Source organism: Hyaena hyaena, unplaced genomic scaffold, assembly GCF_003009895.1.
Source record: "Hyaena hyaena isolate Hyena2069 unplaced genomic scaffold, ASM300989v1 scaffold_437, whole genome shotgun sequence".
In the NCBI taxonomy this organism is placed as follows: domain Eukaryota; kingdom Metazoa; phylum Chordata; class Mammalia; order Carnivora; family Hyaenidae; genus Hyaena; species Hyaena hyaena.
In genome coordinates, this window is record NW_024081070.1 from 891,886 (window position 1) to 911,559 (window position 19,674).

Sequence of the window (19,674 nt, forward strand, 5' to 3'; positions counted from 1 at the left end):
CACAGACTAAAAGACCAGAGAACATCACCAGAAACAACATCTCTACAAGCAACAAAATGGCACTAAATTCATATCTGTTAATAATCACTCTAAATGTAAATGGATTAGATGCTCCAATCAAAAGACATAACTTGTAAGAATGGCTAAAAAAGACAAGACTGATCAATATGCTGCCTAAAAGAGACTAATTTTAGACCTAAAGAAACATTCAGATTGAAAGTGAAGGGATGGAGAAGCATCAATCATGCTAATAGACTTCAAAAGAAAGCCAAAGTAGCTGTACTTACATCAGACAAACTAGATTTTAAAACAAAGACTATAACTAGAAATGATGAAGGGCAGTATATCATAATTAAGGGATCTATCCATCAAGATCTAACAATTATAAATATTTATGCCCCCAACAAGAGAACACCCAAATATGTAAATTAATTAATCATAAGGAGGGAAAAAAAAATCAAAGCCCAAAATCAACAGAAGAGAAATAATAAAGATTAAAGCAGAAATCAATGATATCAAAATCAAAAACAGTAGAACAGATCAAGGAACTATGAGCTGGTTCTTTGAGAGAATTAACAAAATAGATAAGCCCCTAGACAAAAAGGAAAATGAAAAGACACAAATAAAATCATGAATGAAAGAGGAGAGATCACGACAAACACCTCAAAAATACAAACAATAACGGGAGGATATTATGAGCAACTATATGCCAATAAATTGGGCAATCCCGAAGAAATGGATAAATTCCTAAACAAAAAGTTCCTAATGTACCAAAACTGAAACAAGAAGAAATAGAAATAGAAAATTTGAAAAGACCCATAGCCAGTAAAGAAATTGGACCAGTAAAATCTCCCAAAATATAAGAGTCCAGAACCAGATGGCTTCTCAGGGGAATTCTACCAAATATTTAAAGAGTTAATAATCTACTTTTTTGAAGGTGTTCCAAAAAATAGAAATGGACTGAAAACTTTCAAATTCATTCTATGAAGCCAGCATCAGCTTGATTCCAAAAGCAAAGGCCCCACAAAAAAGAATTACAGACCAATTTTCCTGATGAACATGGAAAAAGGAAACAACTTTTTGACTTCAGCCACAGCAACTTCTTACTAGGCATATTTCTGGAAGCAAGGCAAACGAAAGCAAACATGAACTATTGGGACTTCATCAAGATAAAAAGCTTCTGCACAGCCAAGGAAACCATCTACAAAAATAAAAGGTAGACTACAGAGAAGGGAGAAGATGTTTGAAAATAACATATTTGATGAAATATGTTAGTATACAAAGGTTAGTATACAAAATCTATAAAGAACTTATCAAACTCAACACCCCAAAAAACAAATAATCCACTGAAGTAATGGGCACAAGACATGAATAGACACTTTTCCAAAGAAGACATCCAGATGGCTACATCACTCATGAATAGGGACTACAAATCCAAACCACAATGAGATACCACATCACAACTGTCAGATGTCTAAAATTAACAATCAGGAATAAACAGATGTTGGCAAGGATGTGGAGAAAGGGGAACCCATTTGCACTGTTGGTGGGAATGCACACTGGTACAGCCACTCAGGAAAATAGTATGAAGCTTCCTCAACAAATTGAAGATAGAGCTACCTACAATCTAGCATTTGCACTCGTAGGTATTTATCCATAAGATACAGAAGTGCTGGTTTGAAGGGGCACATGCACCCAATGTTTATAGAAGCACTATCAACAAGAGCCAAACTAGAGAAAGAACCCAAAAGCCTTTTGACTGATGAATGGATAAAGAAGAGGTGGGATGTGAGTGAGTGTGTGAGTGAGTGTGTGTGTGTGTGTGTGTGTGTGTGTGTGTGGAATATTGCTTGGCAATGAAAAAGAATAACTGCCATTTGCAAAAACGTGGATGGAACTAGAATGTAATATGCGAAGTGACACAAGTCAGTCAGAGAAAGAAAAATAACCCACTCCTATGTGGTTTCACTCATATGTAGAATTTAAGAAACAAAATTGAGAACATAAGAGAAGGGTATAAAAATAAGAAAGTCAGAGAGGGAGGCAAACCATAAGAAACTCTTAATACAGAGAAATAAACTGAGGATTGCTGGAGGGAAAGTGCCGGGGGAGGGGGTCGCTAAATAGGTGATGGGTACTAAGGAGGCACTTATTGGCATGAGCACTGGGTGTTATATGTAAGTGATGAATCACTAAATTCTTCTCCTGAAACCCTTATTACACTACATGTTAACTAGCTTGGATTTAAATAAGTTAAAAAATTAAAATCAAATAAGATAAAATAAGTAAAATAATAAAACAAAATTAAAATTAAAATTAAATTAAATAGTATAAAACTGTTAGGCAATTCTTATAAACATTCATGTACTCTATAATTCAGCAATTCTACTTCTAGATATTATTTAAAAGATAAAAATATGTCACACACTGAGAGTTTTACAAAGATATTAATAACTTTACTCATTCTAGCCCAAACTGAAAACATCCCATGTTTTCATCAACAGGTAAACAAACTCATCTGTTTATACAATAATAACATTCTACTCAGCAATAAGAATATATTATTGATACATGCAAATATATGGATAATGTCAAGAATATTAAACTGAGTGAGAGAAGTCAGACACACAAGATTATATAGCTGTGCAATTTCCTTTATATGATGTTTGAGAATAGATAAACCCATAGTAAGAGAAATCCATGGTGAGAGAAATCAAAGCTATGTTTGCTTGAGCAAAAGCTGAAATTTACTGATAATGGGGAAAAGGAAGACTTTTGGGGCAGAGAAACATGTATTGATAGGGATGTAGGTGCTTACACAGATTTATGCCTTTGTCAAAACTGATCCAAATGTACATTTAGAAGTAGTTGGTTTCATTTATCAGTTGGTTTCAATTATGTCTCAGTAAAAGAAACCATCTTGCAAAAGTGAAGATACTGTTTACAGCAGCCAAAGAAAAGCTTAAAAATCTAGGAATTTAAACAAAAATACATACAATCTCTATATAGAATATATCAGAATTCTATGAACAATGGGCACCTGGATGGCTCAGTTGGTGAAGCATCTAACTTTGGTTCAGGTTATGATTTCATAGTTTGTGAGCTCGAGCCTCCTTGAAATTCTCTCTCTTTTATTCTCCCTTCCCCTCCTCCACTTGCACTTTCTCTCTCAAAACAAACTTTAAAAAAAAAAAAAGTTCTATGATGGAGCATAAAATTAGACCTGAATAAATGAAAGACAGCCCAATTTAAAAATATGCTAATATACTCATGCAAATTTCCATCTAAATTTTTGGGAAGTTTGATAAATTTATACAAGAAAAAATATATGAAAAATAAAGACACCATGGATAGTGGACTCAACCTATATATAAAAAATATAAAAAAGAAACAGGCCACAAAACAACAATAAAAGACAAAATTTACCAGCCAAATAGTAAGACTCTGAAAATATTCATTAGTGTAACATTGATGCAAGAACAGAAATAAAGTTTACATTGGGATATAATAGAGAGGGGTAGAGAAAATATTTATATGTTAATACATAATATGCATATTCCTCTAATTTAATGGGGAAAGTATGTATAGTTTGGTAAATGTAGGAGAAATTGGATTAACTCAGAGAAACAATAATGTACTGAATTCATATATATATAACAAGGATCCATGTGGTTTAAGGATATTAATTAGAAAAAAGGAAACTATCTTTTTTAAAGTTAAAAAAGGGAAGGTGTAAAGTTAAAAAATATATAAAAATACTACTGCTATGCAAGTGTTAAAAATGTCTACTTAATAAAACCCATATGTGGAAATACAGCAAAAATTTGATTTTTATTTTATCAAAGTTAAGGGTCATTTTTAATGGAGAAAATCATGGACAGGGTAACAAAAATGGCAATGTGAAAGATATTTATTTATCTTATCTAAAATAAATAAGTTCATGGCATTAAAATAAATATCTAGAAATCAAAAATAAATATACAGGTAACCTAACAAAAGAACTGGAAAAACAGATATGAATAGCCATTTCAGAGAAGATGAAACCCAAAATCTCACCAAATGAAAAGAGATATTCAAATATATTACAGAACTGAAACTTAAAAACAACCTATTAGCTCATTGCCATCATTCAATCAGGAAAACCTGGAATTTGCCAAGTTTTGTTATCAGCTGTGTAAATGATAGAATAACATAGCACTGCAGTTGAGAATGTAAACGAATGAAGCCATTCTAGTTACATAAGTATCTGGACTCAAAGTAAGTACAAAAGCAATGCTCACATATGTATAAGTTTGAGGATGTTTATCACAGAATTCTTTATAGTAATGGGAAGCTGGAAGACTCTCAGAAATCCACACTGGGGAAACAGAAAGACCCTGCTAAATATACAACCTTGTATACAACACAGCAATTGGAAGCAACCAATATCAGACATACACAATCATGAACATAAATACACACACAGTCCAACATGGATATTCCCTGAAGACATTATTGACAGAAAAATTAGGTTCTATTGAAAAATATTACTTACACAGATTAAAAATAAGTGAATAAGTGCAATAAAAGCCAAATTGAAGACTTGGTGGCAAGAATTTGTGGCGACTGTTTGTGATGGACTTTATTTGTTCTACCAGGTAGGAGGCAAGGTCATCTGCTGAGAACCACTCGGGTAGAGGAGTGTGGAGAATCGAAAAGTTTGACTATAGAAACTAGACAAAACAAATGTAATAATAAAATTTTCAGCCAGCATTGAGATCCAGCTGAGGTTAGTGACTATGCACTTACATTGCTAACAATCTCCTCAGTGTGTGTTTTTTCTCCTACTGTTTTAGCTGTCCAGTAGGAGGCCTGAAGAAGGCGGATAGTGAATAAGCCTTCAAAAAAAAAAAAAAAGTGCAAGAAATCCGTTCATTTGTTCAAGTAAATAGGCTCTTTTTTTTTTTTTTTTTCAATTCACCAAGCAGTACTTACTTCGTATTTACTTGATACTCCTGGTGAAGAAAATAAAATAAGCTCTGATTAAAAATGACTGAATTTGGATCAGACAAATTTAAAGGCTAAGATGTTTGAAAATCTAATCAAAAGTATAATTTCAGGTAGTCTGAAAAATCTTGCTTGAAAATATAAGAGATACTATGTAAATCAGGAGGGATGGATTGTAATCCTGGCACCATCACTAGTGAGCTTTGTGAGTTGAGACCCCCTTCCCAACTCTTTTGAATTCTTTTCTAATATCCATTTATTTTTGAGAGAGAGAGAGAGAGAGAGAGAGCGAGCACAAGCACGAGTGAGGGACAGGCAGAGAAAGAGGAAGACCGAGAATTCCAAAACAGGCTCCAGGCTCTGAGCTGTCAGCACAGAGCCCGATGCAGGGCTTGAACTCACAAACTGCGATAACATGACCTGAGCCTAAGTTGGACACTTAACCAACTGAGCCACCCAGACGCCCCTCCCAACTCTTTTGAACATCAGTTCCATCACCCATTAAATGAAATGATCAGATTTTTCATCTCTTGCACTGTAGACCTAGTAAAGCAAGTGAGTCTAGCCAGTATCTCCCAAATTACCACCAAATTCTTGGACAAATATAAACTCTGCTAAAATTACTTTGATGAGTATTTTTATATGAGAACACCATAATAAAATATAGACAGTGTTTTATTTTTGAATAGCAACCTCAACAGCTATTAAGCTACAGAATTTAGAATGTATTCTCTTGATCTTCATTTTCTGCACTAACAAGACTTTGAAATTAGGTTCCAGTAGTCACCAGACTAATAGCTTCACCCACTATTGTAAACAGAATGAAGACAGTTAACATTGGTTTTATGACTTCTTTATCTGAAATAGTACTATTATGGAAGTTATGCAGTTAAGAATATATTCATTATGTTACCTGAATCTTATGGTCGCCTGTAGTGCTTCCTGTGGATCAATTTTATCCAAAACATCTGGCCCTGAAAACAACAACAACAACAACAACAACAACAACATTATTTTAGGAGCTCATTTTCCCCCAAAAAAAGGTAAAAGAAAAGGTAAAAATAAACCATGATTCTTCTTTATGGAAAAAATTAAAAAAGATATACAATGAAATAAACAAATGCTTCATGTTAAGCACTATATGTCATATATAAGAAATGCATTTAGGAAGTAACAAATCCAATACCCAGACTAGCAAACTTAAAGTAACACCATTTTGTCCTTTAAACACCACAATTAAATCACCATAAAACACAGAAAACAATATATGGCCTAAATATTCTACTGGTTTTAAAAGACATAGCCTAATGGCACATGTATAGTGAAAATAATAATGTGTGGTATCATAATGAAAATAATGTATAGTATGAAGTGAAAATGTATAGTATGAGGAAAAGTGTTTTCATAAAAATGAAATTAGGACTCGGTATTCTTTGAGTTTTTAAAATGTAACTTAAAGTATTTACAAAGGATGAGAAATGGTAAAATTGAAAATATGCCTCAAAGTCACCCTACAGCTGGCACATGGGTTAATGTCTAATCTTCCAAATTAAGAATATATAAATATATATATATATATATTTACACATGTGTGCATATATACACATGTGTAATCTACATCTATACATATATACATGTATGTTTGCTCACATAGATCTGATTATTTTTTTTCTTTTCAGGCACAGGACTATATTTTCTACCCCATCCATTAGCTAGATAGGGCCATGCAACTTATTTTGGCCAATGGATTGGGACAGAAATGGCATGTGTCCCTTTCTGGACAATGCATTCAATTGCTAGTGTAATACTCTTCTTCCTTATGGTAATCATGGAAGAATGTACTTTGATGGAGCCACATATTAGAAATCAGCTCCTTGGGCAAATAGCTCACACCTGCAGTGCATTTCATACAAGCAAGGAAAAACTACAAAACAATAAACGAACACCTAGCCCTGCTCCCCCATTAAAGAAAAAAAAAAGATACTTTGTGTGTTAGCCACTTAAGAGGTTATATTTACATAAAACAGATGGTCTTTGCTGACTGATAGAAAAATCATAATAAATATTCCCATCTCTAAGTATATTGATAGTTCCAACGATAGTACCCTTGGATATCTCAATGGTTGGTGGATACAGTGTCATGTAGCTAAGAATGACAAACTTTCAGATTCCTTATTTTTATAAATATGATTATCATAGTTATATCAGTTTATGGGGAACTTAAAATATTAATGATTCTGAAAACCTGGTGGGTTTAGGTCTTAGTTTATTTTTGTTCTTCAAACACAGCAAATTCAGTTTGTTTAAAAATTGCAGATTTATTGTAGATATATGTTCAAAATATGGATATCAGATTTAACATATCCAATTATTTTGGTGTTCATTTATATTAAAATTAAATATTTCCTGAATATATTGAGACTGTTTCACCTACTATGCTGCTGATTAGACATAGAACATGGCAACACTCATGCTTTTGTTTTTTGGGTTTTTTTTCCAGTGAAACATAGCAAGAATACAGCAATACTGAAAAACTATGTGCCCTTAATGTCTCATGAAAAGTTCTGACCAATTTTGAAGAGGCTACTCTCCCATGAACAGATGGTTTTATGTGAACTCATCGCAACATCCAAACAGATGTCTGTCCTGAGGTCATCCTAACACAGATTAGAAGATCTTCAAATGTGAATCCAGATCTGAGCTGGATAACATAATTTTTTTCAGTAAAATTGGATGAATTAAATAACCTAATTTTTGAAAGTTGGCTTTCAGGAAACCACAGCTGTTTGAAAATCACAGGCTAGACTCCCCATTACAACAGCATCTCATTCCTTCTAATGTTAATATTTTTACAAAAGGGAATAAAAAGTTACAGACTATTTTTGTCATATCCTGGAACTCAACTACATAGAAGATATAACTTAAGTGGTGTTTCATATGAATCTAGAAGACACAATTATTTTGCTAGGACACAACAGTTTAGAGTTGTTACTGGTTAAATGGAAAGATAGAAGGTCTATTCATTGATTATCAAAAAAAATTTGATTTCTAAAAATAAAAGTTTTCAACAGACCATCAAGTGTTTAGTTTCAGGGTTTCAGTAATTACTTAAATGACATTGGTTATCAGACATTAGACAACAGATATACTTATGGTATAAAACCAATCATAAATACATTTATTTATTTTTTCCACATATACTTATAAATTCCTAAAATGTGCCAGTTCCCCTTCATTGTCACCCTTAACTGAGACTATTTAAGTAAGAGAAGAAGAGAAAAAGAAGATAAAGAGGGTTACTTTGTATTTCAAGTTCAAGTTATCAGATTTATGATTTCCATACTAATGCCAGCAAATACTGATGCATTTAGAAGACTATTTTTGAAAGAGACTGAATTTTTCTATCACAACCCACACAACACACATAGGAAACACCCTTAAAATACCAGGTCCTGGTGAACAGGGGACATTGCACTACAAGGCACTATAAGACCTCTTCTTGATAAGGCCATCACTTTCAGGAGCGAGAGAGGTAACAGACTTCCTTGATACATAAAAACAAACAGAGTTTGACAAAGTGAGGAGACACAGGAATATGTCCCAAATGAAAAAACAAGGCAAAATTACAGTAAGAAAACTACATGAAATGGAGATAAGTATTATGCCTGATAAAGAATGTAAAACAATAAAGATACTTATTGGAATTGAGAATGGAGGACTTCAGGGAGATCCTTAACAAAGAGACAGAAAACATAAGAAACTAAATAGAGATGAAGATTTTAATAACTGAAATTAAGTACACAGTAGAAACACATGGTAGATTAGAAGAAGCAGAAGAGTGGATCAGTGATGTAGGGGGCAGAGTAAGAATAATCAATCTGAATAGAAGAGAGAGAAAAAAATAACAGTAAGAATTGAAAAGACTGGGGTGCCTGGGGAATTCAGTCAGTTAAGTGTCCTATTCTTGATTTTGGCTCAAGTCATGATCTCATGATTTGTGAGTTCAAGTGCTATGTTGGGCTCCATGCTTACAGCACAGAACTTGCTTGGGATTCTATCTCCCCCTCTCTTTCTGCCCACCCCCCATCACTTTCTCTGTCTGCTTTCAAAATAAACTTTAAAAAAAATGAGAAGACTTAGAGAACTTAGTCGCACAATTTAGCATAGCAACATTCACCTTATAGGGTTACCAGAAGAAAGAGAAAAGAGGGCAGAATATTTAATTGAAGAAATAATAGCTGAAAACTTTCCAAATCTGGGAAAGAAAACAGAAGTCCAGATCTGAGGGGGACAAAGAGCCTCCAACAAAATCATTCCAAGGAGGGCCACATTAAGACAAAAACTAATTAAAATGGCAAAAAGTGGTGTTAAGGAGAGCATGTTAAAAACAGTAAGAGAAAATAAACCAGTTACATAAAAAGGAAACCCTATAAGTCTATCAGCAGAGTTTTCAACAGGAACTTTGTAAGCCAGTACACAGAGGCATGATATTTAAAATGCTGAAAGAAAAAAAAATGAGCCAAGAATATTCTATCCTGAAAGGCTGTCATTCAGAATAAAAGGAGTGATAGAATTTCCCAAAGGAATTTATGACCACTAATCCAGCCCTAAAAGAAGTGTTAAAGGGCACCTATTGATTGAAAAGGAAAGACCATAAGTGGAAATAAGAAAAGTATTAAATACAAAAGCAGTAAAATTAAGTATATCTATAAAACTCAGTCAAGAGATTCACAAAATAAAAGGATTTCAAGTATGACGACATACACCTAAACTGTGGGGAGGAAAGAGTAAGAATGGGCTCATACTTAATCAACCATCAAATTAATATAGACTGCTATGTGTAGAAGATGTTATATATAACATAGTGGTAACCACAGATCAAAAACCAGTAAAAGAGAAAAAGCAAGGATAAATGAGTCTAGGTATATCTCTCAAGAAAACCAACAAATGGTAGTAGAAAAATACAAGAGAAGAAAGGAACAGAGAAAAACTACAAAAACAACCATAAAACAAGTAACAAAATGGCAGTAAGTATGTATCAATAATTACTTGGAATATAAATGGACTAAAGACTCTAATCAAAAGACATGCAATGACAGAATGGATTAAAAAAAAAAGCAAGACTTTCTATAGGCTGTCTAGAAGACACTTCTGAAAGAATGTCTTTCAGACCTTTCAGACACATACAGATTAAAAGTGAAGAAGTGTTGGAGTGAAAAAGTGAAGAGCTATTGGGACCTCATTAAGATTTAAAGCTTCTGCACAGCAAAGGAAACAATCCATAAAACTAATAGGCAACCAATGGAATGGGAAAAGATAGTTGCAAATGACATATCAGATAAAGGGCTAGTATCCAAAATCTATAAGGAACTCACCAAACTCCACACCCAAAAGACAAACAACCCAGTAAAGAAATAGGCAAAAGATATGAACAGACACTTCTCCAAAGAGGACATCCAGATGGCCAACAGACACATGAAACAATGCTCAGCATCAGGGAAATACAAATCAAAACCACACTGAGATACCACCTCACGCCAGTCAGAGTGGCTAAAATGAGCAAATCAGAGGACTCTAGATGCTGGCGAGGATGTGGAGAAATGGGCACCCTCCTACACTGTTGGTGGGAATGTAAACTGGTGCAGCCCTTCTGGAAAACAGTGTGGAGATTCCTAAAAAAATTAACAATAGAACTCCCCTATGACCCAGCAATAGCATTGCTAGGAATTTACGCAAGGAATACAGGAGCACTGATGCATAGGGGAATATGTACCCCAATGTTCATAACAGCACTCTCCACAATAGCCAAAACATGGAAAGAGCCTAAGTGTCCATCAACAGACGAATGGATCAAGAAGATGTGGTTTATCTATACAATGGAATACTACATGGCAATGAGAAACAATGAAATCTGGCCATGTGTAGCAACATGAATAGAACTTGAGGGTGTTATGCTGAGGGAAGTAAGTCAGGCAGAGAAGGACAGCTACCATACGTTTGCATGTATAGGAGGATTAGGAGGAACTTAACGGAGGACCATGGGGGAGAAGGAGGGGAAAAATAGTTGGGGAGAGGGAGAGAGGCAAATCATGGGAGACTCTCGAATGCTGAGAACAAACTGAGGGCAGATTGGGTGGGAGGATGGGAAGGGGGGTGATGGACATGGAAGAGAGCACTTGTGGGGATGAGCACTGGGTGTTATATGGAAAACAACTTTGACAATAAACTATTAAAAAATAAAAAAAAATAAAATAAAAAACAAAAACAAAAAAACAAAGTGAAGAAGTGAAAATAGTTTATCATGCAAATCGAAGTGAAAAGAAAGCTGGTGTAGAAATACTTATATGAGACAAAATAGACCTTAAAGCAAAGACTGTAACAAAGGCAAAGAAGGACATATGGTATGTTAAATGGAATAATCCAACAAGAAAATATAAAAGTTGTAAATATTTATGCATCCAATGTGGGAGCAACCAAATACATAAAAGAGCTAATAACAAACATAAAGGAAGTAATCTATAGTAATACAGTAATAGTAGGAAACTTTAACACAACTATTACTTCAATGAACAGATCATCCAAACAGAAACATACCAACAAGGACACAGTGACTTTGAATGACACATTGGAACAGATGGATCTAACAGATGTATTCATAAGATGCCATCCTAAAACAGTAGTATACACATTCTTTTCTTGTGCACATGGAACATTCTCCAGAATAGATCACATATTAGGCCACAAGACAAGTCTCAACAAATTCAAAAGATCAAAGTCATACCATGCATCTTTTCCACCCCAAAACTATGCAACTAGAAATTAACCATGAGAAAAAATCTTTAAAGAACACAAATGCATGGAGGTTAAATAACATGTTACTAAACAATAAACAGGTCAACCAAGAAATAAAAGAAGAAACAAACCAAAAAAATACATGAAGAGCAATAAACATGAACACAATAGTTCAAATCTTTGGGATGCAGCAATAGCAATTCTAAGAAAGCTTATAGCAATACAGACCTACCTCAAGAAGAAAAATCTCAAATAAAAAATTAAATTCACACCTAAAGGAGCTAGAAAAAGAATAAATTCCAAAACCAGTAAAAAGAAGGAAATTATAAAGATTAGACTAGAAATAAACAAAAGAAAAAACAAAACAAACAATAGAAGAGATCAATGAAACTAGGAGCTGCTTTGAAAAGATCAACAAAATTGACAACCCTTTAGCCAACCGCACCCGGGGGAGGGGAGGGGAGGAAAATCTCAAATAAGGAAAATCAGAAATGAAAGAGGATAAATAATAACTGGCACCACAGAAATACAAGGACTGTAAGAGAAAATTAGGAAAAATTATATGCCAACAAATTGGACAACTTAGGAGATATGGATAAATCTCTAGAAACATATAGCTTCCCAAAACCGATAACTTCCCCAAACTAAATCAGTAATAGAAAATTTGAACAGACTGATTACCAGCATTGAAACTGAATCAGTAATCAAAAAATTCCAACAAACAAAAGTCCAGCACTAGATTGTTTCACAGAAGAAATACTACCAAACAATTAAAGATGAGTTAATATCTATTTTTCTCAAACTATTCTAAAAAAAGGAAGGAAAGCTAACAAATTCATTCTGTGAGGATAGCATAACCCTGATACCAAAACAAAGATACTACAAAGAAGATAACTTCAGGCCAATATCTCTGATGAAGACAGCTGCAAAAATATCTCACAAAATACTAGGAAACAGAAGTCAACAGTAAATTAGAAATTCATTCACCATAATCAAGGGAGATTTATTCCTGGAATGCAAGCATGGTTCAACAATCATAAAATCAATGTGATATACCACATTAACAGGAGAGAGGATAAAAACTATATGTTCATTTCAGTAGATGCAGAAGAAGCAGTTGACAAAGTACAACACTCATTTGTGATAAAAACCGTCAATGAAGTAGGTTTAGAGGGAACATGCCTCAACAAAATAAAGACCATCTATGAAAACCCTGTAGTTAATATCATACTTACTGGTGAATACCTGACAGCTTTTCCTCTAAGATCAAGGAGAAGACAAGGATGTCCACTCTTTCCAGTTTTATTCGACATAATACTGGGAGTCCTAGCCACAGCAATTAGATAATACAAAGAAATAAAGTGCATTCAAATGGTAATGAAGAAGTAAAACTTTTATTATTTGCAAAAGTCGTGATACTATATAGAGTAACACCCTATAGACTCCACCAAACAACCACTAGAACTGATAAGTGAATTCAGTAAAGTCACAAGACAAAATCAATACACAGAAATGTGTTTCATTTTATTCATTAAAATTAAGTAGTAGAAAGATAAATTTTAAAAAATCCCATTTTCAATTGCACCCAAAGCAATAAATAAACTAGGAATAAACTTAACCAACAAAGTTAAAGACCCATACTCTGAAAACTATAAATCTGATGAAAGAAATCGGAGACAACACAAATGGAAAGATGTTGCATGCTCATGTATTGTGAGAACAAGTATTTCTAAAATGTCCATACTCCCCAAAGCAATCTACACATCTATTGCAATCCCTATTAAACTAACAGCATTTTTCACAGAACTAGAATAAACCATCCTAAAATTTGTATGGAAACACAAAAAACCCCAAATAGCAAAAGCAATCTTTAAAAAGAAAAACAAAACTGTAGGTATCACAATTCCAGAATCCAAGATATACTACAAAGCTGTAGTAATCAAAAACAATACTGGCACAAAAACAGACAAGTAGACCAATAGACTAGAAAATCCTGAAATAACCCCATGATTATATGTTCAATTAATCTTCAACAAAGGAGGCAAGAATATGTAGTGGGAAATGTTGGGAAAACTGGACACCTACATGCAAAAGAATGAAATTGGATCACTTCTTTATACCATACACAAAAATAAACTCAAAATGGATTAAGGACTAAATGTAAGACTTGAAACCATAAAAATTCTAGAAGAGAACATAGGCAATAATTTCTTTGACATCGGCTATAGCATCACATGATGATATATTTCCTAATCAAGGGAAACAAAAGCAAAAATAAACTTGGTATAATATCAAAATAAAAAGGTTCTGCAGAGTGAAGGAAACAATCAACAAAACTAAAGGCAACCTACTGAATGGATGAAGGTAATTGTAAAGGACATATCCAATAAAATGTTAGTATTTAAAATACAAAGAACTTATACAACTCGACAGCCCACAAACAAAACAAAACAAAAAAATGGGCAGACTACATGAACATTTTTTTCAAAGACATACAGATAGCCAATAAATACATGAAAAGATGCTCAACATCACTTATCAGATAAATGCAAATTTAAACAAAAATAAGAAACTACCTTACATCTGTCAGAAGGGCTAAAATCAAAAACTCATGAAACAAGTGTTGGTGAGGATTTGGAGAAAAAGCCTCTATACACAGTTGATAGGATGCAAACTGGTGTAGCCACCATGGAAAACAATATGGAAACTCCTCAATAATTAAAAATAGAATTACCACATGATCCAGTAATTTCACTACTGGGTATTTACCTAAAGAATACAAAAACGCTAATTCAAAGGGATATATGCACCCCTATGTTTATTGTAGCATAATTTACAATAGTTATTACATGGAAGCAACCCATTTATCTATTGGCATATGAATGGTAAAGAAGTGGTGTATGTAAACAATATAATAGTACTCAACCATAAAAAAGAATGAAATCTTGTCCGTTGCAACAATATGAATGGATCTGGAGTGTATAATGTTAAGTGAAATTAGTCAGAGAAAGACAAATATATTACTTCACTCACATGTGGACTTTAAGAAACAAATGAACATGAGAACAAATGAAATGAATGAAAAATGAGACAAACCAAAAAAACCCAGACTCTTAACTATAGAGAACTGATGATTTGTGAAAACAAAATGATGGGAGGCAGTTGAGGGGTGGTTGACACAGGGGAGGGGAGTACGCTTAATCATGATAAGCATGAGTAATGCAAAGAACTGTATATTGTACACCTGAAACTAATATAATAGTTTGTTAACTATGTTAACTCTACTGGAACTAAAATTATTTTTAAAAATATGAAAAAATATTCTAATATATAAAGTATATAGATACAAAAGCACTGTATATATTTTTAAGTATATATGTGTTATAAAGCAAAATATAATAAACACTGAAACAAAACCCAAGAAATATGAAAGTCCAATATTAACTAAGAATTAGATACAATTTTGTCAACTTCATGGCATGTTTTGGAATCAGATTATTCATTTTTTTATGATAACTAATACCTAAGGCCTCTTTAAAATATATTATTCTGATAATTTAATTATATATTCCATGTTGATAAATTGGGTTTGGTGTAATTTTGTCTCTACTGACACCATAGACCCTGACACATGATAGATGGTCAATAAATCTTAATTGAATAAAGGAAAGTTTGAATTTAAAAGACAAATAACATCTCAGTGTCAAATTTGATACATGTGTTATGCTTAGATAATTCACTGAATCACAGAATTATATTTTAGAAGCAATCACAGTAGGGAAAGATTTCAACACTCTGATTTTCAACATGAAGAAAATGATATCAGGTGAAATTACTCCCATAAGATCACACAGGGACCAAAAAATTCCCTTCTAAATTTGAATGTTAAGAAATTCAGAAAGATTTTTTAAACACCAAGATTTTATTTGCTATTAAATGTTAAAAGTGCCAAATATTTGATGCACTTAAAAGTAGCTCAATTTCATTATTTTCTTCAGTCAGAATACCTACTCAATCAAGTATAATTGTAAATAGACAAACAGTAAAATAATGTTTTTATTAGTTATATCCATAAACTTTATATTATATAATATACATAAGAATATTGACACATATACAACATACAAACACCCAAACTTGCAATTGAAAAATAAGCATATTTGATAGTCATTCTACTTTTTTGGAAATTTATCTTTCAGTAACGGTGCATTGAATGCAAGTTTATGAATCAAAAGGAAGCAACATTTTCTTCTTCAGTATCTAAATCTACTGTGAGTGAGTGACTTAGGCACTGGGGAGAAATTGGCTTATTATTTCTCTATGTTAGTGAAAGACAGAGAAACTACAAACCTATAGCAAATATGTTTTGTTCTCAAGAAGAAAATGAACTGATTTTGTTCTCTCACCAGGGCTGTTTGTACTAGATATGGTCACAGGTGGTCTGATTTGATCTTTTCCTATGTTAGTTGAGAAATAGCTTTTCACACTTAGGGCAGTTCACTCCTATTTAGCTGTAAAAATGAGATGTCCTCGCATTTGTAACCAAACTGAAGTCACCTTCCATTTATCTTGATGAAATTCCCTCATAAATGGACCTTGGAAAAAAGACCAGAAGTTAAAAAATAGCCTTTTATAATCTTTTATAATAATGGTAATAATTATAAAAGTGGTGGTAATTTGATTAAATTTTACTACTAATCTAACTTCCAACTTTTATTTTCACAACTTGAAATATATGGTTTATATTAATTTCCATTGGAATAAAGTTTGATATGCACTATGTCTACATGATTTTAACTTTATAATCTTCAATTACACTGTTCAGAGTTTTTCTTGGAATATGAATTGAAGTGGCACATGTAAAACAATTAAGGGTATTCCTGACAAAGGTAAAATATAGAAAATAAGGTCTTGGACTGGAAGCAGAGTGATTAAATGTGTGGTCAGACATTTTCTATTTTTTAGATAATATTGCTGAAATTTAAAAACAGTGAAGGATAAAATCAAATAATGAAATCACACTAACTTCCCTCTGTGCCTGAGTGGGAAAACAAGCAGTTATTCCCTAACATTATAGTAAGAGATAACCACATCAGGATTAGCTGCTTCTTTGAGTCATTGACTGTCCTCTATTGTGCTTATAACTGTAAGCTATAAATAACTAATTGCAGGAAAAATATCCCAAAGGCCAGACTGGAGATCTGCTACCATCTCTGAATCAGTAAGTCTTGAGGAATGGATTGCACTGGGAAACATAAACATATTTACTCTTTCCAGTGAGAAGAAAATACAATTAAAAAAAAAAAAAGAAGAAGAAGAGCTTAAGAAAGCCACATCTTTCAGTATTCCTCTATGACAGCTCACTTATATTTGTTCAACATGTATTATAAGATTCATTCAGTTCACCTTGTTTAATTGTTTTCAACCAATCCATAAGAATGAATGTTTTGGACTCTTCAAAATTATGTTTATTGTTCAAATAAGTTATAAGTGAGAAGAAAATCTCCACTTATTTTTTTAATATTCTGGAAAAATACTTAAATATTGAGATGTATATTATTTAAAAATACCCAATAATGTTACTATAAAGATTTTGCTCTGGCAAAATTATTAATCTTTTAAGATTTTATTTATATATCATTTTCCTCCAAGGTTCAGTGCAATGCATTGGTCTTAAAGCTGTTTAATGCTGTTTATATTTCATGATCATAACAGCCTCAGATTTTTAAAATATGTAATTTTGTTCTTACCAGGAGTGCTTGAAAAGAAACGGAAATACCTTTCATAGTGACAAACTCTGAATACTGAGTCACACACATACTGATATTTCTGGACACCACAGCACAATGCTCACTCATTTCACCGGCAGTTTAGCACCACCTTTTACAGACATTAATAAATTATATTTTCCCAAATGACCCATCCCTTTGATAGCCTCTGATTATTTTTCTTATAAGATTAGTTTGTATTTCCATTTTTCAAGTGATGATCCCTTTATCAATGTAAAAAGTAGTACTTTGATTTCTTTATTTTCTAATATGATTTGCAAACTTCCATAAAGTATCCCTATTTTGGTATGTTTATTAAGATCTTATTTAAAATCTGTTCTTTCTCTCAGATCATTAATAACAAAGTTATCTATGTGGACCTTCCATCAGGCAATTAATGCTTATGTTCCACTTTCTTATGGTCCATTATTTGACAATCCATTTCTATGGGATTGGTAAGGGTTTATACTGTACATGAATCTGTATTCATGAATTGAAACAGGAATTTATATTATACCAAATTTATAGAATACATTATAAAACAGTGCTAAAATCAAAACAAATGTTATCCTTAATACTGACAATTAAAATAATTTATCAATACATATTGTTTTTAAACATATTTAATTTATTATACATGACTCATTTGCCCTGTTGGGGGTTAAATTAGATACATATTTACAAGCTGCAGCATATGTTGTTTCCTTTATCTAACAAGGCACAGCATTTACTTAGTTCCTCAATGTGTACATCCTGTAAAGCTTAAAGTCATAGATATTTTGGTGTGGAATTTTGACAGTGTTCCAATAATTATTCTAATAGAGGATCATAGATCATAGGTGCTTGTCATTTTAAAGTTTATATCCCAATCTTTCAAAAGGAGAGATAAAGCTCTATTATGATTTAGGATGTATATCATTAAATATAGAAAACTGTATTTTCATGTTTGATTTTATACAGTTAGCAGCTCTTGAAATTTTGTGTTTTTCTTAAGCAGACAATTTTCCAGAATCATTTTGTATCAAGAAATTTTAAGAGAAAACTGCATTGGTGGAGCTTCACTTAGTCAGAAGAAAGACAGGATAGGATGGACTAACAAACATAGCATATGGAGTAGACACATCTTGATTCCTGTGTGGGATTATCATATCTGAACCATGATACTTCATTATCCAAGTATGACTTTTTGGTACAAATTGTGACTAAATGCTCAGAAATTGGCAGATATTTTCATTTTCCATGATTATGGCAAAACAATATACGAGGATGACTAATAATTTCCCGTATGGTTTTTGTTTTATTTTACATCTAGTTTGGGGCACCTGGGTGGCTCAGTTGGTTAGGCATTCGACTTCAGCTCAGGTCATGATCTCACGGTTTGTAGGTTCAAACCCCACGTCAGGCTCTGTGCTAACAGCTAGCTCAGAGCCTGGAACCTGCTTCAGATTCTGTGTCTCCCTTTCTCTCTGACCCTCCCCTGCTCACACTGTCTCTCTCACTCTCTCAGAAATAAATAAAACATTAAAAATTTAAAAAAAGAGAAAAATTACTGCCTATACCTTCTAAAATTTGTATAGGTCCAGATCTCTCATTTAGGTCTTTAATCCACTTTGAATATGTTATTGAGTCCTCTTTTTGCTTTGTTTTTGTTTTTGACAATGAGACTGGCTAAATAAAAGTTTATTAATTTTGTTGATATTTTCAAACAACCAGCTCCTGCCTTCATTGATCTGTTCTAATTTTTGTTGTTGTTGTTTCTATTTTGTTTATTTTTCTTTAATCATTATTATTTCCTTCTATTACTTTTGGTTTTGTTTGTCTTTAAAGTTCATTTACTTATTTTTAGAAAGAGAGAGAGAGAATCTCATGTACACTTCATGCTGTCAGCTCAGAGCCCAATGCAGGGCTTGATCCCACAAACTGTGAGATCATGACTTAAGCTGAAATCAAGAGTTAGACACATAAGCAACTCAATCATCCAGGTGCCCCTAATTTTTTTGCATATCTATTACTGTTTTTTGTTTTGATTTGTGGTTACCATTTCATTTATATATAACATCTTCTTAATATAGCAGTTTCTATTAAGCTAATAGTCATTTAATTTTGAATTCATTCTTTAGTCTCCTCT